At 36.0% G+C, this 20,958-nt stretch overlaps 1 long non-coding RNA gene across 2 annotated transcripts in view; it reads right to left on the reverse strand.

Moving 5' to 3' along the window:
• The window catches only part of LOC140696368 (uncharacterized), a 157,384-nt gene that overhangs the window by 22,566 nt on the left and 113,860 nt on the right, over positions 1-20,958 (reverse strand). For both annotated transcript variants that reach the window (XR_012072595.1, XR_012072594.1), the window contains exon 3: positions 7,597-7,636. This is a non-coding gene — a long non-coding RNA (uncharacterized lncRNA). The remainder of the gene's footprint in view (positions 1-7,596; positions 7,637-20,958) is intronic.

Genomic DNA, 20,958 nt, shown 5'->3' on the forward strand with positions numbered 1-20,958 from the left:
GTTCACAGGTCACATTATAGAACTTAAATACTGCTTTCTTGTTATTTTCTAATTAGTTATACATTTCTATTAAATGATAAATTTTTCACTGATTTTTTTTCTATCAGCCCAGAGAAGTAGCTGCACACAAATAAAATACCCTATTATTTTTGCCTTTGATTGCATCCTCAGTTTCAGTAACTACTCTTACAACGTTGTTTAGTTATCACTCACAGCTTCAAAATTTTTCCCTTCTCAGATTTACAAGTGCAACATCAAACCTTCACAGTCTATAGTCTGCCCAGTATAGTGCACAGTGGCACTAGTGTCTCTCTGTATCCCCCACGTGCTATGCAGAACAGCAGAACAGAGCAAAGAAGAGGATAACATCAGAAAACAAAATCCCACTCCCCAAATGGTTAGGCCTGTTAAAGCACTTGGTCATGTCCAGTACCAGGAAAATGTAGCACAATTAAAAATTATCATCTTGGTAAGAATCGAAAGCTGACTTAAAATAAATTTAAAAAATTAAGTTCCAAGTTAGTTAGGATCACCTCTGGTTTTTTAGGTCAAAAGTCACATTTCTTCACAGATCAGTCTGAAAACTAGTCAGAGACTTTGATTTTCAAAAAGTCATGCAGACGTTCTAGTCTCATTTCCCTTGTCGTACTATTTTGCGCTGAAATATTAGCATCTAATCCTGTTTATCTTTGTCTTTGATATTTTCAGCTTTAGTGATTTCCAACTCATAGAACATCCTATTCACTAGAGAATCTATCTGAAGTTCCCACCTTTTTCAATGACTTAGGGAACAACTAATAGACTGACAACAAAGGCTACTTAACCACACACAGGATACAGAGCAGCATGACAGACATCCTTCGTGAAAGGAAATTAGGTTTTGCAGAATTTTACCTACTAATTTTGGGGGGACGGATAAAGTGGCATGGTGTCAGCAAAAGGACTGGAGGGACTGCACTTTTAAGCTGCTTATCTCCCCAGGTTGTAGGCTTAATCTTCAGTATTTTCTGTGGCTGTCAGGTATACTGCACTCCTAAAAATAATTTCTGAGATTTTTCCCTTTAATTTTTTTCAATTCTTAATTTAAGGGAAAATTTCCCTTTGAGTCACTTCATTTAAAACATTGCAACTTAAAATTGATTTAATGATAGAAATTTTATAAGCATGAATTATCAAGATCAAGTTTAGAATCCAGTTTAAGAGACTGTGGAATATTTTCGTCTCTCCAAAGAAGTTGAGAGTTTATTTGGAAACTGACTTTTTAAATAGAAGACTAGTAGGTTTCAATTGAAGACATAGATAGAAACGATCAGTCTGAGTGAGAGATTTGCTGTCTTGGCTTGACTTAGGAAAATTATGTAAAAATCTGTGTAATGAAAATGTTGATTGTTGTGATCTAAAGGATATAAAAATAGGCAACTTTCACCCACTTTTATGGCCAGATTTCTGCCCCTGCCTTCCAAAAAAGGTGAAGTAGGGTGAAGAATTCAAAAGCAAAACCAACAATACATTCACAATCAATATGGACAAACATATTGAGTACCTGTCTTTATGATTCTACGGTATGTACCCATGTCTGTCATAACCCACCTGTTTACCAAATTTTGAGCCCTAAACGGTAGACACTGTAACTTACCCTTGGTTATTTACAAGTGTTTGGCAATAAGCCTGGAACACTATAATGTTCAAAAAGTGTGAATGAACAAATGGATGAGTAGGTGTGTCTCAGTGAAAAAAACAATCAATTGAAATAGACTTAGAAATTATATAGATAATTAATTGACAAGGATATCAAAGCAATTTTTATAACTATATTTTATGTATTTAAGAAGGTGGAGGAAGGATTGAGAATGTTAAGTAGGTACACAGAATGATGTCATATCACAGATCATAATAAAATAGCTTAAAGCCAGTGATAAACAGTCATAAATTAAGGCAGAAAAGACACAATATATACAGAGACACAGAGGAAAGGATGACACCAGATTTCTTATTAGAAACATTGCAAACAAAAAGATTGTGGAAAAACATCTTCAGTGTCCTGAAAGAAAACCTGTCAATCTAGACTTCTATACATAAAATAAGTATCTTTCAAATAAAAATTAAAGACTTTTGCAGACCAAAAAAGATGAAAGTATCATCAGTAGACCTCTTCTAAAAAATGTTAAAGAAAGTCCTTTAGGTAAGAGGAAAAATTATACCAGATGGAGATATAAAGGAATGAAGAGCACAGAAAACAATAACCATATGGATAAATACAGGTATTTCTATTATTATTTAAATTTAAAAATGACTACTTAAACAAACATAAAAAACATGTATTCTGGAGTTTGTAACATGCAAAGGAGTAAAATACATGGCAATATGACCAGAAAGGCTAAGAATAATTGAGAAATGGAAAGATAATATGGTAAGTTTAACTAAAAGTGAAGAGGTGTATTATCACTTGAAGGTAGATTTTAAAAAGTTAAAGATACATGCCATAAACCACAAAATAACTGCTAAAATAACAAGACAGAACTATAGATTAATAAGACAAAAAGGGGATTATTAAAGGAATTATTTTAAAAAATACTCAATCCAACAGAAGGCAGAAAAAGATAAAAATGAGAACAGAGTGTATGTGCTTACCAGATACTATGCTATGTGGTTGATTTCTTTTTTACTCTTCTGTGAGTTAACTTAAACAGCCAAAGTACTAAAGGAAAATAAATAGCAAGATGATAGATTTAACCCAATCATATAAATAGTCTATATACTCCAATTAAAAGCCAGAGATTGTTATATTGGATGAAAAAGCAAGACCTCACTATATACTGCCTAGAAAAAATCCACTTCAAAAATAATGACACAAATGAATTTAAAGGATGAAAACAAAAAGACAGCACAGTAACATTAATCTAAAGAAAACTGGAGTGAATATGTTAATATCAGATAAAGTAGATTCCAGAACAAAGGATACTGCTAAGGATAAAAGGGATATTTAATAGTAATGTGATAAATTTATGTTTTTAGATATATTTTGTTCATAGTCACAAGTAAAGCTTGTTTCCGTAACTAAGCTACATTATTAACCTTAGCAGCCTCATAGAGGAACACTTGAAAGAAAATTTTAAAAAGCAGAATTTGCCTGTAGCAGACATAATAACTGCCCAGTCAAAGATAGTCATTCTCTAATCCCAGGAAGCTATGAATATGGTAACTTCCATGGCAAATACAACTTTTCAAATGTGATTAAGTGTAAGGATATTAAGATGGGGAAATTTTTCTGGATTATATGGATAGGTCCAGTATAATCACATAATTCCTTAAGGAGGATATTTCCCAGCTGACTCAGAGAAAGATGTGATGACAGATGAGTCAGAGAGATGTGGCATCACTGGCTTCGAAGATGCAGGAAGAGGATCACAAGCCAAAGAATGTGGGTGGCCTCTGGAAGCTGGAAAAGCCAAGAAAACAGATTCTTCTCCACAGCCTCAAAAAGGAATGCAGCCCTGCCAACAATGATTTTAGTCCAGTGAGACCCGTGTTGGACTTCTGACTTAGAGAAATGTAAAGTAAGAAGCGTGGGTGTGTGTGTTTCATGCCTTTAAGCAATTTGTGCAAAGTCAGAAATATAAAACTAATACAATGCCAATTGCTGAGAATAATCTGATGAGTATTGGTGTATACTGAACAAAAATTTGTTATCTTAATTCTGTTCAACTGTAATATCTCACATTCCAGTTTTGTGTTTTGTGGTTTCTAGTTTCCTGGTTGTATCTCTAACATCATGTTTCAAGATCTTCAGTTTCTTTAAGGTTTCGAGTTTTTCTTCAAGATTTTCTCTGTCCAAATATATGAAATACCTTTAAGGCAATATGGATAGACACTAGATGCTTCTTTATCCACCCCAATTATTTTTTTTAAGGATACAAGGAATCATCTTTATTGACATGCTAAAAGAATGAGAAATTGTCTCTATGAAAGAGCATCAAAATATATATGTAACTTAAACTAATACATAGCCATTTTTGTTAAACTAAAATAGTAGTCTACCATGTGAACCAATGTTGCTGAATTCATTTTTGTAAATAAAATGCATATTTATATTTTAAACAGAAGTAGACAGGTATTTCTACAGTGTTTCCAGTTTGGAATTTAAGCCAATGAAATACCCTGTCCATTGGAACCAGTATCTTCTTCCAAAGACTAGCACTAAGGTTACCTGTTTTTGGTTGTTCTTTGTTTACTTTGTTTTGATTTAAAATTGTACCGTGCTAGTTGCTCTCTGTAACTTGATTGTCAAAGTTAAAGCTGTACCATTTAATAAGGAAAGTGATGCCTTCATGAATGGTTCTAAATCTGGGTAAAAATATGGTCCACTCGTCCTCCCCCCAAATTCCTGAACTATTTCCTCTGCCCTAATCCTTCTATTGGGAACTTTTTCCTCATCTGAGTTACAATATCAATATCAAATGCATTATTTCACTTTACTTTTTTATTCTACAAGAGAATAAATCTTTGGATGTAAGGCAGTACACCACTGTGGTTTCTTGCTTCTGTAATGGAAGTTATGATGCAAACAGACTTGAAGTTGCATCAACACATAGATCCACTGTCCATAACTTTTATAAAACGTCCTCTATCTTTCTGTTTTTATCGATCTCTTTTGAGAACTAACTGGACTGCAAAGGAGTCAGTAATTCTTTCTTCCCTAAAATTGCTTGTTTCTATTCATTTATTTTTCCATAGTGCCTTAGTCCATTCAGGCTGCTACAACAGAATATTACTGTAAGTCTATTTTTACGACTGGGTAGCTTACAAATAACAGAAACTTATTGCTCAGTCTTGGAAATTTAACATCAAGGCTCTGGCAGATTTGGTGTCTGGTGAGAACCTGTTTCCTAGTTCATGGATAGCCAACTTTTCACTGTGTCCTTACATGGTGGGAGGGGTGAAGGAGCTCTCTGCTGTCTCTTTTATGAGTATCAATCCCATCCTTGAGGGCTCCATGCTCATGACCTAATCACCTCCCAAAGGTCCTACCTCCAACTCATCACACTGGGTGTTGGAATTTATTATGTGCGTTTGGGGGGAACACAAACATTCAGTCTACAGCATATAATAGAACTCAGAATTATATTTGTGAAAATGTCATATTATGATTATATAAATTAAATAAGGACTGTTTTTTAGTTTGTTTTTTGTGGATGCCAAGTGATGTTATTGTTTATTGTGTTATATTCCTCTTAGTCTCTTGTACCCATTTAGCTGGAATCTGCTCAAAAGTCTTTTCTGCCACGATAAGGGACTGTTCGGCAGACCTGCTCATCTCCGGCCTGTTTTATGTCCATTCAACATAATTCACAGTGACAAAAATGAAAGAAAAAAAAACTTTTTTGTCAAATGTATTTTGATACAAGATGGTGCTGGTACTCTGTTTAGGGTTGTAGCATCATAAACAACCCAAATGGTGACTGGTACTTCAGTGACTGTGAGACACTGAATTACTGTGTAGTCAAAATTAATCTCTAACTACTTTCTTTGACTTAGTTTAAGAACATAGACACTTCAAAGAGATTGAGGAATAACTGGAAGAAGTTTGAGCATGTGTGTAAATGTAGCATTTAAGATATAATACATTTCAAAACAATGTAGTTCAATTTACTTTGAAAAAATCCTATTAATTTAAGATTTTATGTTTTCTAATGAAACAAGTCTTGAAAACAGGAAAAATGAAAGAACTGGTTAAAAATAAAAATAGATTAAAAAAGGTATAAACAATCTAAATTTCAATCTAATGTAGTGAAATGAAATCAAGTAAAGACCTATAATTCATTGGAAGAACACTATATAATCAGCAGGTATTATTACTAGGTACTTGATTTCTGATTTATCTTCACCACATTTCCGTGAGTCATACTTACAGCTATTTTAAAGACGGTTACAGTGATATTGAGATTAAATAAATTGTGTAAAATCCCTCAGGTAGTAATAAAGGTTGGATTCAGTAACAGATATTTAGTGTTCTAAAATCTATGTTCTGTTCTAACTCACTGCCTGTCCAATATGTGCAAAACAACATAATAAGTGATGAAAGATGTTAAAATGAATAGGATTAGGTTTTTACTATGGAACTTAGAAAACAGACGGCAGATGCAGTATAAAGTAAAATAGCATAAAAGCTAATGATTCCAGATTTGCAGTTAAAATTGCATGATTCACATCACTCGTCACCTTTCTACCATGCTACATTCTACTCGTTTAGTAAAATTCTCTGTATTCATCATTCTCTTCTAGCTTTGCCAGTGTATACACCCAGATTACTTTAACTTCTTGCTTTTCTCACCTCCAGTATCAACTGCTGCTGACCTAGGTGTGAGGTGCTGGAGACTCTGCCTTCCCATCCCCACTGTCTCACCCACATCTCCCTGCTTGACAGTCCTCGTCTCTGAAAGGCTGACACGGATGCGGTCTATTACTTCAGGGAAATCACCCACCCCCCCATACCCTTTTTATTTAAAAAAAAAAAAAAAAAGCAAAAGCTCTTTACTTTTTCCTTGATCTCTCCATTTACGCCTCAGCTTAAGAGAAATCCAGGTTTCTCTAAAAACTCTCTCCAAATGATACCTACTGACCTTTTCTCCCTTTCAACATAAATACCACTTTAAAGATCCTCAAGTATAATCTAGATGGTAAATTCCATTAATGAACAATTACAAGGAATCTTACTATTCCAGTATGATTAATCAGCCCAGTATTCATCTTAAATTACATTTGTAATGACCCTATCTCTAAAAAAAGGTCACATTCTGAGTTACTGGGGATTAGGACTTAAACATATATTTTAGGTGGACACAATTCAACCCACAACACCAACTTTTGGCTTTGCTGTTTTACCTTATTATATCTTTGATTTCTAATTCATTGATTTGTAAACTTTATTACTGTCTCCTGTCTACTTTCTTTCCTGATCTTTTTCTAATTTGTTAAGATAAACATTTAGAGCTCTGAGTTTCAATCTTCCTTCTTGTGCAACATTTGATTAAAGGTTATTACTCTTTCTCAAAACACATCAGCCCTTTTGGTGCAATCACTATGGAAAACAGTATGGAGGTTCCTTAAGAAACTAAAAACAGACTAACCATATGATCCAGCAATACCATTCCTAGGCATATATCTGGAGGGAAATGTTAATTTGAAAAGATACATGCATCCTGATGTTCATAACACCACTGTTTTTACATTAGCCAAGACATAGAAGCAATGCAAATGTCCAACAGATGAATGGATAAAGATGTGGTATGTATATATACCTTGGAATACTACTCAGCCATAAAAATGAAATAATACCATTTGTAGCAGCTTGGATGGACCTAGAGATTATCATACCAAGTGTAGTAAGTCAGAGAAAAACATATCATATAATATCACTTACATTGGAGAATCTAAAAATGATACAAATGAACTTTGTACAAAGAAGAAACAGACTCACAGACAGAAAACAAACTTATAGTTACCAAAGGGGAAAGGGGGGCAGGGATAAATTAGGAGTTTGGGATTAGCAGATACAAACTACTATATATAAAATAGATATAAATAACATGGTCCTACCGTATAGCACAGGGAACTTTGTTCAGTATCTTGTAATAACCTATAATGGAAAAGAATATATATATGTATAAGTGAATCAATTTGCTGTATACCAGAAACTAACACAACATTGTAATCAAGTATACTTCAATAAAAAATAAAACAGCTCACAAGTTCTAATATATCATATTTTTAATTCAATTCAATACATATTCTAACTCCTACTGAAATTTCTTATTTTACTCATGTATTATTTTAAACTGAGTTTATTTTATTTTATTGAATTTTGTTTAGTTTCTTCTTGATTACAAATGCCCGTATTATCAGTCAGAATTACTCAACACATGAGTCTCACCTAGCATCAAGCAGTAACTAGCAAAGGATTCAAAACAGAGTTGCAGAAAATATTTCTCAATAGCTAGGAGACCTCAAACCCACTAAACACAGATTCCTTAGACACCTTTTTCAAACTAGGATGTCATTTAGATTCAGAATAACAAGCACTAACTTTCTGTGCTTAATCAATTAGTTGGGGATGTTTAGTTTTGGGATCTCTCAGCTTTTATATCTCACTAGTCACATAGCCAGGAGTATGTGACTAATTTCCATTTTTCAGGACAGCAGTGACTCATATACACAAAAATTACAGATTTATATACTAGATATATTTGCTGCAAATGTTTCTCAGACTAATAGTCACATATAAGAAAATCTCTGTAAAATCATTAATAATCTAGATAGTAAATTCCATCAGTCAAAAATCAGCCCCCAATTTCCTGAAAAGAGAAACTAGTTATAGACCCACTCTTAACCTTTTTCTACCCAATTGCACTGTGGTCAGAGTACTTACTCTGAATTAAGACAATCTTTTGAAAGTTGTTTAAAAAAATATGGCCTAGTACATGGTATATTATGGTAAATATTCCCTGTGTTCTTGAAATGAATGCATATTTTTCCATTGTTGGGGCAGTGTTAAATTAATACAGTTAGGTTAAGTGTATTATATATAATTAGTGTATCAATATAATTAGGTTAAGCGTATTGGCTTTTTTATGTCTTTACCAATTTTTTGTCTGTTCTATCTGGTATTAGAAGACGTGGTAAAAATTTTCCCCTGTCATTGTGGATTTATCTATTACTTCTTTTAGCTCTCATTTTTGCTCTATCTACTTTGAAGCTTATTAAGAGTATAGAAATTTAGAATCATTTGACCTTACTGGATGACTGCCCTATTATAATTGTTAAAGTTCCTGTTTATTTCCAGTGATGCTTCCTATCTTCCTACCCTTACTTCTGACTTCTCTGTGTCCTTCTATTTAAGGTATACAAGTTGTAAGCAGTATATAATAAAGCTTTGCTGTTTTTAATCTATCCTGAAAAACTTTCTTTATAATATTTAGACCAGTTATGTTTGGTATAATTATTGATCGGTTTGCATTTACATTCACTTGTTTTACTATTTGTTTTCTACTAGAACCATTAGTCTTTCAGTTCCCCACAGAGAGCCTTTACACATGTGGTTTCTTTAGTCTGAAATGTCCCTTCTCCTTTTCTATATTCACTTAGTTGTCTCTCACTAAGACTTTAGTCATTTCCTCCCAGGAGATCATCTGGCCACCGTCTCTGTATGGTTCCTTTTCATAGTCACTCTTGTAGCATCTTGTTCTTTCTCTGCAGGGCATGTAACTCAGTTATTTTCTGTGACTATTTGATTATTGTGTGTCTCTTCTTCTAGACCACCACTTGATGATGGTAGGACTAATTTTTTTCTAATCATAAATAAATACTTGCAGTATTAACAAGTTACTATGTAGAATCAAAGCCAATTTGACGTTTCTTCACAAAAGTTAAATGAACATAAACAGAACTTTAAGAAATGACCTACACATTTCCTACATGTAGAACACCACCATCTCATTAAGGCACCACTGTTACATCAAGTCTAACTTGTCCTACCATTGGTTGTGTCAGGCTACCCTTTTGTGAGATGCTTTGCAGCTTCCTGTGACAGTAAGCTCATTCCTGTGTAAGAAAAACAGATTTCCCAAAACAATTCTATTTCTTTCACACCCACATGGAAGGAGAATAAGACTGACCAAGTGCTGGTCTATTTCAAATATTTTCCAGATTATTTGATGCAAATTCTTTTTCTACAATATTCCATTGTCATTTTTAAGTGAACTCGGCAAAGCTAAGGGCTCTGACTCATGAATGTTCACTTTCTTCCTGGATTAAGTAGGCAGTTGCAGGCAAAAATGTCCAATGACTCAAAGTTTCTATGAGTGTGTTCAAGATATTTCCCTCTTGGAAATCACTCTGAGTCCAAGTGGAGGAAATAATGATGTGCCATGTGTCCTTCCTGCCATTCCTGTGCAAACAGTACACTCTTGAGGACTTTTATCCTTTCAGAAATATTTCAGCTTATCAAGGTCCTCTGATCCATTTTACTAAAGGTAAAAAAAAAATTCTTCCTGTGCATTTACTTTAAGAAAGTTTATAACAAATAATTCAAAAATTAGAAAAAATCATGGAATTAGAGAATATGAGGTGAATAAACCCATTGCAAATTACCTGGAGCCTTGAACTATTCTTGGGTTTAGTTGCCTTGTATTTGGCTAAATACATTCTGATGAGTTTTGATGAAAATCCAAGTAACAGTGCAGCCTTATCATGAACAGACATATTACTCTGCTTACTAGAGTAAACAGAGTAAAAGAGTGGATCTCTTCCTGGCAAAGTGTGTCAGATAGATATTAAAATTTTCACTGTTAAAAAATATTTAACTCCTCAAAAAAATCCCTTCTGCCTTTGATTCCTTGGAAATAATAACTGTTACCTATAAACCACATAACCTTCACATTGATGGATTTTTTTAAGATGTCCAACAATTCAGATTGGTTGAAACTTGAATTGCATACTGAATCAGAAGTTGTATTTCTAGCCTAGAGAGGTAATTACCTACCATTTTAATGATATAATTAATTACTTAGATTTTCATTTGGACTTTCACATACAAAATTTAAATCACAAAATACAGAATATAAAGGTGGAGCAGAAGTATAATAGCCAGGTATTCACTTCACCAAAGCATAACAGCAGATACTGTGAAAAGATTTAGTCTATGTATTTATGAAAATGAATCATAGATAAAAACCATTTAATTTCATAAAGAGGAAAACTATGCCTTAGATTTGTTTTAACAATACTGAGGAAATCCTTAAAATGTTTACAGAAAATCCAATCATTTTCAGATTCTTTTTAGAATTGCCCATTTTTATATATTCACACTACTTGGAGAACTATGTCCTGAAGAAACTCATTTCATTCAGTGCCACTATTTTCTTGAGAAAGTGTTGCACATATAGCATATGCTCTAGCCTTTGGAGATAAATGTCCAGTTAATAACCCAATAAATACTGGCCCGTCCCTTTTCCCCCCTAGAATAAACGAAGGTCCTGTTTGACTGGGTACTCCTCCCCTAACATGCCTGGGAATTCCTGAAAAATGTTTACATATTCCACCAGTACAGCCTCTTTGCCTCTACATTCTCAGCCAGCCATTCTCTTCTGACCCTCTGCTCTGTTCCTCAGAGGAGCAGGCAGACCACCAGCACAAACCAACCTGTCCTCGAATGCGACTGGAGTTCTGGAGCCTCTTGACCACAACTTCAGCATAGAGTCTAATTCAGCTGAAAGCAGGCAAAAACAGACTGTGATATTTGAGAAAAATATTACAGGGGCTTAGGGGATCTGAAAAACACTAAACACTGGGGTAAAGGCTTCAGCTGGACACTGGGCATCACAGCTTCCAGAGTCCATAGGATTTGTCCAGACCAAAAACAGTTACAGCCTGTTTTGCCTTTTCAGGACCATTGTTGCCATGTTTTTATATACCATACTTCTCAGATTTTCTACCTTTTTCTGGGGCCCAACAGGAGGAAAATCAATAGTGTACCCCTCCCCCATGATCTCAGCCAACCTTTGATTGTATTTCTTAATTATGTAATAATTTTGTCCCTGGGGTAACCAGTTTTAACACGAACACACTGGAAAAAAAAAACAAAAAACAACAAAAAACCCCCCACTAATACACTGAACACTTCACCCTTCATTATCACAAATCTCTGCATTCCGTGATAACCAAGGGTTTTAATTTGCACATAACACAACACATAGGCTTAGTGGTGAGAGAGACAGAGAAACCTCCCTCCCAAAGAGAATTTAATTCTTCTCCAAAATACAACATAGGGAAACCTACTTCTGGCCATGACAGAATTAACTGTGACTAGATTTGCCTTCCATATTAAAAAACTAGCAAAACAAAGAAAATACACAAAAAACTGTTTTCAGAGATAGGCCAGTGCAGTCATATGATTCTGCGATAAGGGAAATAAGATGATCTCTAAAGCAGAACTGGAATTTGAGGCTGATGACATTTCCTTCACTGCTAATAAGGTTCACATTCTGTAAAGACTGTTTAAAACTTTTGAAGATTTTTTTTTCATAATAGGGACACAACAGAAATGATAAACTGAAGGAAATAATAGCTTCAACTACATCAGTCACTGTTTATAAACCCAGACGTTACTCTAGAAGTTTCAGGCAGAAAGGAATTGGACGCAAGTAATTAAATGCCCATATCACAGCTGGAAGGGCTGTGAAAGGGTTCAGGGAAAGTCACTGCTGAATGTTAGGAATTTAGGCAGTGAAAGAACTGCAGGGACCCACTGATGATGACCCGGCTAGCTACAGCACTGAAAAGGGTGATTTTCAGTAGGATGTTCAGAAGCTTTAACACATGTCCATTGCTCCACAAAAGCAATGATGGCTCCTACTTCTTTTTCTCCTTCCCAGTACTGAGCAAGTACCTGTCTTTGGTGGAGTCTAACCAGGACTCTGATGGTAGCAGGGATACTTGGAAATGCAGTTCTGAGTCTTTGGGCTGCTCTAACTAGACAGTCTGACACAGTAAGGCATGCAAGTTGCAAGACATTTATTCATACAATTTTTTTTTGAGCAACTACTTACAATACACAAGGCATTTCACTAGACTGTGAGAGGAGGCATGGATAAATTAACACCTGTCCTCAAATAAAAATGACAATTTAGAGGCAAAGCTCAGACTTGTAGTAAATACTACAGTTGAAGGAAGTATATGGTTAGTGCCAAATCTGTACTGTAAATAAAATGACCAGAGAAAAGAGAAGGCACTTACGGAGGTCCAAATTTTGTGATGTTCCATTAGTTGCCTAGTACTTTAATAATGTTTTAGCAGTATCTACATTGCAAGAAGCATTTGCCATAAAGTAAATAAATCCCCATTTAACCCACTGCAAATGACATATTTTCCTTATGATCACTGAGCCAATGCTGCCCGTTGAGTTTATAGATAAACTGTAACTTGGTGGAGCCTCCTGACTCCAGAGTCCAGACCTCAGCTATGCACATGGAGAACTCTCTTTGTTAGTTCACTCAGAGATTAATATTTTCCAGGGTCTGACTCACACTAAGCAACACATAACAAGCAAATGTATAAAGCAGAAAGCCAATGTTTTGACTTACCATGAGAGACCCATCCACCCAGATCACTAGAACTGGTTGTGTAAACAGGGCACGGCTTTTAGATAGGAAGAGACAGTAGAATTTTTTGTGGACAAAATACCCATTGAATAGACAGAGAACACCCCCACCCAAGTCCTTGCCATAGAGCAATGTATGAGACTACTGACAAATTCTTATTCAGAAATGTACTCTCTACTCTTACACATAACACTACATTTGTGTGTGATTGCCATAGGCATAGAATAATTTCTGGAGTTTTCATCTGTTCCTTGGTTTTATTTTTGATGGGCATCTGCCTGGTAGGATTTTGGTGACATCCCAGACTTATTTATACAATATCTCCTATAGTGGGTTAACTCTCCAGATGGCTTATTGTATTAATTTCTGTTGATTCTTAGCTACAATTTCAGAGGTTGATACTTCCCACTGGTCTCCAAATGCTAGGGGTGTACCTCATTCACCATATGGAGATATGGATACACTGACTACAGCTAATACAGACAGTTAATATTCATACTTATAACCATTTAAATAGCTTCTGAATATTTAAGAATTATTTTTAATAAAGGTTATGAAACGTTTCAAAGCTACTTTATATTGTTTTACAAATGGAATACGCACTGCTTTGTTGTCATGCAGATGTCAAAAATTGCTCTCATTACTCAGAGAAAAGTGACACCATATTGTAAAACATTATTTTTATCTCTGCAAAGATTTAAAAACAATTTCATTCTGATCTCCAGCCTCTTACTCTACTTAAACTCTCCTTTCATATGCAGTGATGTAGATTTCTATTTTAAGTTTTACTAACAGTTTGTGATTTTTGTCCCTTTCTCTATTTGCAATGATAATTGGCTAATTAGAGAGTTGATCATTCACAAAAAAAAAAAAAACAGCACTGTTGAGAAGCTGGCTTTGGATATGCAAATATTCTTATGTATCAAAAAGGATTATTTTTAATGTTTCCCCCCCAAAAACTCAAGTGTCACTTCTTTTTCTTGTCTTCACTTCTGAAAGGTCATCAATGATATTTTTTAAACACACACAAAAATAAACTGTGATTAATTTGTTTTATGAACTTTGTACTTTTATGTTTGTGTACATTTTTTAAAATGTGCCACTATCATTTATTTATGCATAAAATCTTGGCTCAACTAACTATAGTATTAACATTCAGTTTCATCTTTACATGTGGTCATTAGCACATTGAGTTTTTAAGAATTATAGAATTTCTTTTAGAAATTGTTATGGGAAAGGTATATTTACTCAAGGAATACAAATTTAGAATATACTTTTGCAAACTAAATAGAGGATGAAATAGAACCATGTCTTTCTCTTGGCCCCACGGTTTTGGTACTGTATAAATTTTTTTTAAGTAAAGCAGCAAATACAGCAAATCCAAGGTCTTTGAAACCAATCATTTTGCAGATAATTTCTTCTGTTTCTTAATTTCCTCCAAGTAAATTTGTCCATGAGCATCTATTAATCTTCAGGCGATATCAATTTATTTTTAAAACTAGTCAATCATTTGTTATGTGCTTATTGTGTGCTGTTTATTCAGGGGTCAAATGAAATAATATCTGTAAAGTTCATTAAATGTTAACAGCAATTTTTACAGATGAGGAAAAACAGGCACAGAAAATCTGACCAACTTACTAAAGTCCCACAGAGAACAAATAGCCAAGCTAAGAGGTGAGCCTGTGGCTGGCTGCCTGATCCAAAGCCTGTGTTCTTAATCCCTTTGCTATAATCAAGTACTACTGTGTGGGCCCTTTACTGCAATGGAAGACAAAAAGAAATCTATGTAGCAATATTTAGCTTAAGTAATGTACTCTCATTTTGGAAAGGATAACACTTCTCAAAGTTCAGCTTTTCTTGGAGCAGATTGAGATTAATGTTGAACTGATTCCAGGACTATAATATCTCTTAGCTTTCTCTCCTTGTTTGTCCATAGCAAATCCCTTCTAATAGATTCCTTCTATAGAAGGTGAAGTCACATGACCCAACTATCTTAGCCACAGCTTTTTTGGATCATGGTGGGCATCCAACCCATAATACCCTACACAAAGACTAGATTATGGTCTAGAAGAAGTCTAGCCCAAAGCTTCATTCCATAGGGATCATGACCTGGATTAATCACATAGTCTTTCTTAAAGTTCGATTGGAGAAGTATTGAGAGTGTCAGTTAGTGACCTAAGCAGGAATATTTCGATATAAGGGCAGAATTTAAAAAAGGTGACCAGAGAGAAACAGAAATAGAGAGTAACTAAGTCAAACATAATAGTGAATCTACGGAAGGCATCAACACATTTCTGCTGCTAAGGGGTCTTCAATTATAACCTGGTAACTAGAGCTGCCTCGAGGGATAAGGATCATACAGAAGGGAGGGGGAAATCAGGACAGCTAACCAGAAAGCAAGTTCATGAGCTCTTGCCCACCTCCTCCTTTAATTCTGATGAATGTTCCCATCTTATATGTCTAGCACACTAGGTTCAATTTCCAGGTGTATTACCTACTAGTTTTGTATCTTAAGCAAATCTACTCCCTTTGAGACAATTTATCCATCTATAAAATGGACAGGACAGATATTATGTGATAGTTTCTGGCAAATGGTAGACCCTTTACAAACATTACTCAGATTTACATGTAAAACAAGCAGTTCTTCATCAGGACTCCTGTTCAACATTAGGCCATGGTCACACTTATTCTGCCCTCTTTTCTCCTCTCTCATATCTTCCCTCATTTCTCCTTGTGATGAAAGTAGAGGGGATCTCAGTCAAATTTCCCTCAGTTCCATCACCTGACAGGCTTCTGCACTTACATTCTATTGAAGACCATTCTCTTTTGAACAAACTCTTAACAGGAGGATGTCAGTGGACCTAAAATACCCCACGTCTCCTTTTATCAAATTGCTAATCATCCTTTAAACCCATTTCCAAGAAGCTTTTCCTGATGACTCCCTGTCCCCAACCAGGATTATCTGCCATATTCACACTGTTCCTTCTACTTCTACCATAGTTCTTGGTGAGATGATCTTGTCACCCCATCACGGTGGCAGTCTCTATGAGGGCAGAAACAGCATATTACTTATTTTTAATCTCTTGATGTAACACAGTGCCTGGCACACAGAAGTTATTCATTAACTATCTGAATTGGAAGGCAGTGTGTTGAGCCACGGGGCAGGCTGCTAGAACAGAAGCATTACCAAATCAAAAGGGCAGCGAGATGCTTGAGCTGGATTTGCTGATTTCAGGCCTCCCATCCTTCCCGGCAGGGGGAGAATCACCTTTATTGTGCATGTGCGGCTGCTTTGCCACAGCCCAGAAGTGCAGGTGCAGATATTAGCATTGAGCAGATTTGCATAAGCAAGAACTCTTCAATTTGTCATGAAAAGCTAGGATTCCAAGAAGGGAGGTGATAAGTTGAAAAGTTAGGGGGAAATATGTTGTAAGAAGAATCTGGCACACCCCTTCCCCACCTCCGTATTAATGGAATGGAAAAGGTGGGGGAAGGAAATGTTATGCTACACGTTGGCAAGAAAATTGTGCGTGTCCTGTGAGCAGATGAACATGGGACTGCGAACAGGAAGCTGATTATTCCAACACATTATATTTCTCACTGGAAATATCATCCTGGAGGAAAAGTCCAATATCTCTACTTTTTGAGCACCTACTGCTCTGACTTTCTACATAATGTTGGGCTGGAGATAATAAGAAAGATGACATTTTGAAGTGCCCTTCCTCTAAGGCAATTATAAGATGGACAGATATTTATCACATTTGTGTATCCAGCTCAACAGTGACCTCCACTTAACCACCATCACCATTTCCTGGAAACTACTTTTTCTTTCTCTCCAAGCAGCTAGTGAGAGTAACTTACTTTTCTATGGTCTCTGTCCAATGCAAAACACTCCCTCTTCCCTACTGCTGCCTCCTCCTCTCCCCAGTCACATTTGATGGTCTCAGCAGTAGAACCTAAATCAGTGTATACTAATCAGAATCTCTTTCTAAAGTTGGGATTGAGAGACGACTGTCTCCAATGAAAAAATTGGGGAGTGTCTTTCAGCCAGATTTTCCACCCTCTGGACCAGAGAAGCAGAGAAAGCTACAATGGGACTGAAGTAATACTGAGTAAGAATGAAACAGCTATAAAGAGAGGGGAAAGATGGAGAGAGAAAAATATTTGAATCCTTGGTTTCACATTATTCCTGAGGACCATTTGTTTTTCATTCCTTGCCTGTGAGATACTCCCCTATCCTTAAAAACAGCTCCTTTCCCCCTAAAGAGAGCTGGAGTTGTCTTTTGTTAAATACAGTCAAATGACTCTTAAATATTTCAATTTCAGATCATCTTAATGTGAATCCATCTGAGAATGACCCAGACAGCCCCCTTTCATCTTTAAAATGGAACAGTTCCATGTCTACCCAAGACTGAAAACATAATCAAAGTTAGCATTAAATGCAAACCTGTAAAGACTACTAGAGCTGAGCCATTAAAAAAAAAAAGTTAAGAGCTGCAAAGGTTTTTCAAACAATAAATAATGTTTAATAAGTCACAGAAGCAAAAAATACCATGCAGTAAGTAAAAGCAGTCACCTACATCAATCAATAAAACAAGTTTTGTGGGGTTGTTGTTGTTGTTGAATTCCACAACAGTAGCTTTAAAAAAAAGAGAGAGAGATGTGTTTAAAGCTCTGCTGTGCAGCGGCCTCCCTAGTTCCCACATGGAGGGTGGTATTTTGAAAAAGGTAAGACACAGGTGTGCATCGTTCGACATGGAATTCATTAACAGGTTGTATTATTTTACTCAGCCTCCATGGAACATCACAATGGACTGATAAGCCGCCACATTTCAGGCAGAGGGAGGACCATAAACAAGTTTTCAAATGAAAAGGCTGTGGAGTTAGGAATACACACAATATGCCCCACGCCAGCTGATTTATCCAGCTGGTTAGGGGAAAGAGGATCTTTTCTTAGTATCAGTGCATTTTCAGTGTGACAGAACCCTGAATCCTGTTACTAACCCCACTAAATTACTTTGCAAGGGCTGGACCCTATTTTTCTTTGGGAAAAAAGAAGTACCAGCGCAGTAAGATAATTTGTAGTTCTGGGTTTCTAATATACAATAATTCTGACCATTTAAAACGGTTTTTTTTAGGAAATATTTTATAGTGAGAGAAATAGTTTTTGACATTTTGGGGGGAAAAGAACAATGGGCCGTTTACAGGTCTACACAGCAGATTAATGAATCTAATTGAGTCTGTAGGGAAATGTTTCAGTTTAACTACTGGAACTAATTTATACATTCACTACATCGTAATAAGTCAATTTAAGTTTCTGGAAATAAAACTGGATATCCTGGGTATAGATTTGAACTATAAATTTCTGCAAGAAAGGAGTCTGTGTGTTCATTATACATTGTAAAATTACCATATGGACCTGTCAACACTTCTTAGCACAGCTTTGTAATAATGTCATTTAGTTTAACATTGTAATGTGCCAACTGAATTAATGTGTATGACACAAAGCATGCTTCCCTCCCAACCTCTGCTTCTGGGGAGCTGCGCAACTTTTAAAGATTTTTCTCAAGGCAAGAGCCTCCTGCATTTGCATACAGAACTTCAGTTAGAAGATTGGGTGTAATCACATTTACTGGGAGCTGCTGAAAAGCAAGCTACAAACCTCTGATGCCTAAACTTTCCAGAAATATGCAATCTCTACAAATGGGAATAAATCTTTACCTGTGAAACCTTACTTTACAACCAACACTAATTTGCATCTAGATAGCAATCCTTTTCTTTATCAATTTTTAAAATCATGTCAAGCTCTTCAGAAGAGTTGAGAACACATTCTACACATAGTAACACTTGATGTTACTTTATTACTCAAAATGTTCTCCTCAATCTGGATGTTTTTAACATAAATATAAAAACATCTTCCTTCCACATATCACTAGATCATGACATACTGTAACCCTGTGGAAAACCATTCAAGCAAAATGGGAAATAGAAAAAGAACTGCTAACACTTACCATGTGTGATGTCATTTACATGTATGATCTGATTTGATTCTCATAATCCATTTTGTGGATGAGGAAACCAAGATACAGAAATTAGGTCGTTTCTCCAAGCTCCTGTCCATAGAAAAACTTGGATTTGAACAGAGACCTGTCTAATGCCAGAGCCAGAGTTCTCAACCAATTCACCATGCTCTCTATCCAGAACAGTAAGAATTACCAATTCCATACAGAGCTGACACTGTTCCAGACAATCAAATCACCCAAGTCATTTATCCTCACAACCATATAAAGCTGTTATTATTATACCAATTTAATGGGTGAAGAAACTGAGACACAGAGAGGCTGTATAACTATCTCAAAGTCACATTGCTAGTTAAGTGGCAGAGCAGGGATTTGAATCATGGCAAACTGACTTTAGGGTTCAATTTTCCTCACAACTACTATGTAGATATTGTTTCCACCATGACATATCTTAGCAAGAGAGTGGATTTCATCTCTTTCATTTGATCATAGGAGCTTCTCAGGTCCTAATCTGTATATAAATTTGGCTGTAACTGTTCTTTGGGTTAAGGCCTTTGAAAATTCCCTTTCCCTTAGAAAAGCAAAACACTGTAATATAAGCACTTCTGAACACACTAGGATAGGTGAGTTGATCTGATGAGCTACCTGCCATTCTGCAGAGTTAACATTTCAAGTGAAGGAACCTGTTTCAAGTTTTTGATAAACATTTCAGAAAAGGTCCTGGTGCCCCCTGAGAAAGCCATGCCAGGTTAGGAGTGAAACTATGGCATGTCCTAAATAAATGGGCCACTATTTGCACCATTAGGAAAAAGGATCCCTAAAGCCTGTTTGACTCAGACTTGGATGGTTATGGCAGCTTGACACACCCAAACACCAGAAGTGAGATGATCAAAGAAACTTAACTTCTTCACACAAATCATCTTTCTTGGTTTCAGACCAAGCTTTCCTTCAGCTTGCTTATCCTCTTCCCACTCTGTTCCTACCATTTAGACTAGACATTTGAACTTCAGTTTTCTCACTTTCAATCCTTGGTGGTCTGGGACTGGGCTCCCCACTTGCTCTGATGGTTTGTGCCCTAATTCCACTCTCCATGATCTAAATCATGCTGTAATTGATAATCCTTGGAAGGGAATAGCCCAGGCCCTATAATGGAAATTCAGACACCCCAAGGTCAGATGTGTATTTTGCTGTTTGGAAGTCTTACTGGCATGGTTGACTACAGCTATGACAACAGTTGCAAGAGCAAAGAGCAGGAGTGCTTCCCCTACCACCATCACCTTCACCGTCAATTCCATCCCCGTTATTTATGTTTGTCCTCTAAACAACTGTCCTGAAAGATCCTTTGTCAAATTTTATGGGCTCCCCTGCCACTCATTCAATATTGATGGCTACTTGCTTCCTCGTAGGAAGATGCAATAAACATATTGTGACTATTAAGCAAGTTACATCAAAATCTGTGAGTGCAGAGAACTTAGCTTTACAAAAATCTTTTACATAGGCCTCTATTTTTCCAGAAAGTATGCTTAATTGCTGTTTCCTATTTCCATGAAAGATTATAAAGAAACCCAACCCTCAGTGTCTACAATGAAGTAACAAAAATTGGATGACACCATTTAATTCACCTCAAGTTGGTGACAGTTGTATACTTTCAGACACCATCATTCATGTCCCCACAGGAGGGAAAATGGCACATGAAAGCCTCTGCTTATGAGCAGTCACTTAGTGAAGCCCACAGTGGTTGACGCTGAGTTGAGGCCAAACCCCCTTAGCCAACTGAACTCTGG

The sequence above is a fragment of the Vicugna pacos genome, chromosome 5 (assembly GCF_048564905.1).
Source record: "Vicugna pacos chromosome 5, VicPac4, whole genome shotgun sequence".
In the NCBI taxonomy this organism is placed as follows: domain Eukaryota; kingdom Metazoa; phylum Chordata; class Mammalia; order Artiodactyla; family Camelidae; genus Vicugna; species Vicugna pacos.